A 6,812-nucleotide genomic window follows, 5' to 3' on the forward strand; every position below is an offset into this window, starting at 1 on the left:
GTTGCCTCTGACTGTGGGTTTCTAGCCTTTTCTTAAGCTGCAGAATTCGTTCTTCAAAAGAAGTCTCAAATACAGAATCCGGATGGGTGAAACAGGTCATAACAATATTGCAGGGGTAGAGTCTCCTTACAAATATGTTCCTTTTGCCGGTTCCTGAAAGGACTTTGCAGCATATGGTAATTTACAAATCATTTTCATTTAAAGATTAAGCTCCTTAATATGCATATGAGACTGTCCATGAGCTGGCCACAGGCTTACCTTGTCCTCTTAGTCCTGTCCAATAGAACTTTCTGCAATGATAGAAATAATTGTGTCCACACTGTCCTATGTGGTACACTCTAGATACTTGTGGTTATTGAGTGCTTGAAATAGGACAACTGAAGTTCTAATCTTATGTTAATTTAAATTTAAATAGGCACATGTGCCTAGTGACTACTGTCTTTGACAGCACATCTCTGTTCGTTCTGTTGAATAACCCTGTCCTCAGTATAGACCACACTCACTTGTCTCTTGGCCTTTCCTTATATTGTTCTTTCAATCCCTGTAGGCAGAACCAGTCCTTTTTTTACTTTGTTTTAATTGATCTTGGCAGCTTTACTAATTACTTGTTCAAAAATCCAGTTGGATAATAAGAATTTTCCAAAGAAAGATTTTATTCTTTTATTATATTCTTATTAGTTTTCCTTCTTCAAATACCAAGCATCGTACCTGATACACAGTAAACATTGAATAATGATGTCTGAATGAATAATTAAGTAATGAATCAGTGGTGTGCATAAAAATAACAGTCTGAATAGGGATATTTTAGGTATCTGTTGAAGCATCAAAAATAATTGGTAATTCTTTGTCTTAACCATCTGTTATTAGAAAAAGGAATTATGACAGTAAATGATAGACTGTACTATACTGAATGGCCATTTTGGTCAGGAGTAATCCTTGATTGATTATTATTTTTAAGACTATTTATATTATCTGGTTACCAGTATCAGTTCCTTTGGAGAATGGCAGGATCTTGGCAGATCATACAGAAAATCTGTTTTCCGTTAGAGCATTGGGTTGTGAATATGAGAAACAGTTAGTGTTTGTACTGTCACAGGTGTGTCTTTGCAGGTGTAGTGGGTATATCTGCATCATGTTCTTTGAAATTTATTTTTTTAAAATAATCCTACAAAGAGACTTGCTGAACTTAGAAATATGGGCAGGAAATACACTAGAATGCAACTTGGAAAAATGGAAGCTAATAAATCTGTCCTACACCTTGACTTCATTAAAAAGAGCACTTTTTTTTTCCTTTTTTTCTTTTTTATTCAGTTAATACCATCTCTTCTGGCTGCATTTTGATACCTGATGCTTTTCAGGGGAGTTGGGCCTTTCGTAAGAGTTGAGCCTTGCAGAGTTCTTGTTTGTGGCACCATAATAAAATGGGATATATTAATTTATCATGATGGGAAACTAGAAACTCATCTGGAAACACCAACTATTTAGGTAAAATGAGCTGCCATTTGGAAGATGTCCTTCCCACCCTGTGTTAGATGGAATCGAGGACTAATAGCTATAGTACGACTAGTTGGATTTTGAAGATTATTAAACCCTTCTGTTCTGCTGACTTTTGTTACATTGATACTTACTCTCACCCTTAGCAAAATAGTCTTAGAAGGATGCAATGTGCCAGATAATGGACTAATTGAGCTGAAAACCCATTTTCATGTTGGTTTCTGGCTTTATCTTTTGAAATGTTGATTTCAAGCAACTTGTTCTGAAAAGAAGTGAGATTATAACTCCTCTGTCTCAACTCTACTCAGAGTAACTATTTTTAATAGGAGGTCCCCAGCAGCATCTCTCTGGGAGAGGGATCTCAGGGCGTGAACACACCACCACTCTGGGTTCCATTAACAGCTCTACCGCTCAGCTCTCCTGCCACATTGGCAAGATACTTCACCACCCCCACCCCCATCCCCCCCTCAGCTTCTGTTTTCTTGGCTTTGCCATTGGGATAATCCCTTAAAGGATTGCTCAGTGAAGAGATTAGCAGAGTATATAAAGTGTTTAGCAAAGTGCCTGGCACATAATGGGTACTCATCTGTTTCCCCTTCCCCAATGCACCTGATCATTACTATTAATAGTAATATAATTAGTAATAGTAATGTTTACAGGTGTACATATGATGGAAACAAAACTAAACCAAGGGTCAGCAAACTTTTTATAAAAGGCCAGACTGTAAATATTGGTTACTAAGCCATATACAATCTGTTACATGTCTTTTTTTTTCTTTTACAATCCTTTAAAAATGTAAAAACCATTTTTAGCTTATGCAGGCCATACCATTACACTGATGCAACAGTCTCATGGACTGACTTTTCTCTCTCTCTCTCTTTTTTTTTTTTAATCTTTCAGACACTGTGCATGATAGCAGTTCTTGAATGTTCTGTAATTCCAGTTCCTTAATATGGCTCCTGTTGTTTCTCCGTATCATTTTTAATCTTGTATGACGATTTGTTTGCAGACCCAGGAAGTCTAGAGAATGTATTTTTTAAATCTCTCTCCAGCTATCGATTCTGGTGTGAGGAAATCACAGTGATCCGCCGTCAACTCTCTCCCCTCCCAAACCTGCTGGGCCTGGCCCGAGATCTGAGAGAACCTCTATTTGAATATTTAATTGATTCCAAATGTCCTAAGGAACACTGAAGAGAGAACATGTTACTGATCACCCTTCAGGAGCTGGGCCCCCAGAGATAGCTTCAGATGTTTCACAAAGCTTCTCCGGACAATAGGGAGTTAAATTAGTTACAGGTTAACATGGAGGAAGGTAGTTTATTCCTAAAGGAAAGTTAGGTGGAGTGCCCCTTTTTACTCAGTAAGAGTTTTTTGCTAAATTAGGTGTTTAACCGAAGTACAGAGAAGCACCTTTAACCAACCATTGTCTAACAGACTTACTGTAATAATTCCATTCTTTTTGGAAAACATGCTGCCTGATGCCCACATCATGCAACTGTTCCAAACTGGCAAGCTCCCCTCCAGCCACCCCCCGCACTGCTGTTCCCACCTGCTGCATCATATTTTTAGGGAGAGACTTGTGTAGCTTTCAGTTATTCACTTAACAAATATTTATTGAATGTCTATTGTGTGCCAGTCATTATTCTGGGCTTTGGGACGCAAGAGGCAACAAGGAAAACCCAACCAAACTTGTGTGGGTGTTAGTTGTACTTGTTATTAATCATAATAGAAGTTATTCATCGTAACGCAAACCAATGAAATACGAGTACAAAGAGAAAGAATTTCTATGAAAATTAAGTTGAGTGCTTTCTAAAAACTAAATGAAGGCAAATCACTAGAAACACTCTTGAATGAAGTTTCATAACAACCATGAAATACTAAAAATAGATACTATAAAATCTAAAAGGTGGCTATATTTAGTGCTTTGCAAGTGACTTTAAACTTTGACTCCATTTTAAAGACACAAAAGCTGGAAATCATAGACTGTACCATTTAAGGGAGTATAATGCAAGAGGATGGAGTTCCCAGTGAACGCACACTCAGAAAAACAACAAAGAAAAGCCCTGAGCCTTGTGTCAGAAGACAGGCAAATGAATGAATGCACTGTATGTTTCAAGTTCGGATAATAAATCCCGGGTGCATATGATTCATCTTTATGATTTCCTTCTTTAATCAACTTGTTCAGGTAACCAGCCGATTCCAAATAAAAGGGCTAGTACCGTATAAAATAGAGCTATCACTGACATCAGAAAAGTTGCAGTTTGGAGGAACTGACAATAACTGTGCTCTGCATAGTGAGTCATATTTTCCCAAAGACTCCTCATCTAAGTTTGAGATACACATATTTTTAGTGCCCCAATTTACCTAATTGACTATTGGATTTATTGGGTCCTGTTTTTGCAGCCTAAGATTTATTTTCATCCTCAACCCTGTGTTTGTTTCTCTTCTTCATTCAAAGCTCCTACTAATTGTGTTAAATAGGTTAAGTTCCTGAATATTTAAGTGATTTTTTTCAGTATGTCATTTTCCCTTTAGAAATTGCCATGTTACGTATGATGTATGACAGCCTGGTCTGTCCTCAGTTGCAAGTTTTAAAGTCTATTCAAAAAACAGCAACAAAAAAGAAGATGCTAACTTCCCTTGTAAATTCTGACTTAAAAAAATACTTGTACCTTTTTTTTTTTCCCTTTGGGGGTCTACCCCATAGTCTAGATAGTTATCCAGTTACTAGCAGAATGGTTTCAAATCCTAATGGCACCTTTTCTGCTACTATGAGAGCAGTGAGATGAATGAGTAAATAGGAATTTAAGTTGTAAATATATTCAAAAGGTCTTTGTACAGACCTACATACAGTGTCGGCATTTTAGGAATGTCTTGAAGTTGTACACATGGTTTGAGGAAATGCTGAGCTCGGAGAAATACATAATCATTATTAGTTTGTGAAAAAAGCAAAGCAAGTTTCTGCCACCAACCCATGAAAGCACAGGAAATGGCTTCATGTAGTAGGTGTCGGAGTCTGAGCATTCTGTTGACAGAAGCGGGTTCTACCCAGGGGTTTTGTGTTAATGTAATCAAACACTTCAGAGCTGCAGCCTAGCAAGCTCAAGTCCGCCCACCTCAGAGTTTATCTTTAGCTCATCTGGAAGAGTTTATTTTAAACATTGAACATTGTTTGCTGCTGTTGAAATGAAAGTGAGAGAGTTACAAGCTTTCTTCCACTGCCATCTGGCAGATTTACTGATGGATCGGGTTCTTTAATCCATGTAGCCCCGTGTGTGGGAGCTATTGTCTTTGGGTTGATCATGCAGCTGGCTTGGCTGAACTTTAAAAAGCTCACACAAAGCTATCAAGAGCCATCCTATAGATAAATGAAGTTGGGGGGGGGGTGTTGCAAAAGTCAATGGAGCCTTTTGCAGGAGAGTGGAGAAGGCTTGGATGTATACTTTTCATTCTGAACGTACATTTTCAAATCTATAGTTCTCTTTGTGACCCGGAAAAGAGGAAGATAACCATATTGGAATATTTTAAAAGAAATAGTTGAAGCTACAAAGAAGTGACTATAGCTAAATTAGAAAAGCATGAAGCAGAGTAGAATAGAAAGGAACAGTAGATTTGGGGGGTTATATCTCATTAAAGGTGAGATTGCAAGAAGTCAAATGAGTGTACGCTTCTTTTCAGTGGGGATGTCCTGTTATTTATTTATTTATTTATTTATTTATTTATTTGCACTTTGTGTCGTATGGGGACATTCAAAGATACACACGTCACGTACCTAATCCTTAGTTGTAGCCTTTGGGAGTATGGAATGATGCGGGATCTCACTCAGTACATTACACTGAGTATAATTCATGACTCATTTCAGTGCATAATTCTTATCATAACCACAAATGCATACACATGCATTAAGAGATTGCATGTGAACGATGGGCTATGTGCAAAGCAGGATACCTTCAATATACCCTGTGTTCCTATAAACACAGAAGACAAATAGAACCAGAAATATCTCGGATATGTTCGATTGGCATTCAGATTTCTTTCCTAAAACTGAAAACAAAGAACTACATGGTGCACATTCTGGATGAAGACAAATTGGTGTCCTAGTGTGAGATTTTGAAGGGAGGATTAAAAGGAGGTCTTCTTCTTACTGTTTTGTTTTGTTTTGTTTTTGGCTATTTTCTGGTAGTCCTGGAAACAGAGTTGCTTCTTTTTATTCAGTTTTGTTTTTCTTCAGTTTTGGTTTTTCTTCAGTTTTGGTTTTTGTTTTGATGACAAGAGGCAATTGAGGTAGACCCCATAGCTCAGTGCCCACTCACTTCTCGCTGGGTGTTGAGGGGGGTTGCTGTGGTAACAGCATCCTGATTCCGGTTTCCTGATACCAGAATCAGAGCAGTGTCTCCTAACTAAGTATTTCTGTCAGAATCCTCCAGGTTCCCACCTTCCTGACCGTGGCAGAAGGAGCAACTTCCTCTTTCAGGTCAGCTCTGTAGTCTTTCAGGATTTATTCCTCTTACTGTCACCTAACCCTCTCTTTCAGCCCTTCCCATTATTTTGTAGGCACCTCCTGAACTACTTTACTATATTCTATCTCTTTGTCCTTAAAATATCTGGGAGGATTCAGTTTCCTATTTAAACAATAACAACAACAACAACAGCAAAGCAAATTAATCAGATGACTGACCAGAGAGAAGCAGCATAAAGTTTCAAATAAAAACTACCCTGCTGATGATCAAGTGATGGCATAGACAGAAGACACAAAGAAATTGAGCATTACAGCTTGAGAGGGAGGGGACTGATGAAGGAGAGGCAGCCATGATGGCATTTCTTTGGTGAAAGCACTGATGTCAGAACGTCAGTTTCCAATGTGAAACTACCAAAGGAACTGGAAACCTACCAAAGGAATTTGGGTAGCACATAATATCCTGGTGAGGAGATCCATTTGGGGAACTAAATTATAACCAGAAATTTGATTATAGGATCAGAAGGAAGGACGTGAATTCTGTCGGAGGTTGAACGTGGTGACATGAGCAGTGATACCCGTATTAGGTGAATTCATAAGCAAGTGCTTTATGCTCCGGATGGCCAAGGCTCTTGAAGTGGGCCTTGTGAGGATGTGTTCTGTTATTGCTGACTACACCACCTTCTGAGTGACATTTTCTCCGTTCTTTTTTTAAATATGTGCTTATCACCTAAATATTGCTAGTCTGCCCCAGGAAATATTTCACCTCTATTACACCCCACAGAGAAGTAAAAGGGGCCAAGTGAATTAGCCATACTCAAAGACCCAGGTAGGGGTAGAGGTATATATTATTCATAGTTGG

The sequence above is a fragment of the Ursus americanus genome, chromosome 7, assembly GCF_024610735.1.
Source record: "Ursus americanus isolate L20-20 chromosome 7, mUrsAme1.1.p, whole genome shotgun sequence".
Lineage (NCBI taxonomy): Eukaryota > Metazoa > Chordata > Mammalia > Carnivora > Ursidae > Ursus > Ursus americanus.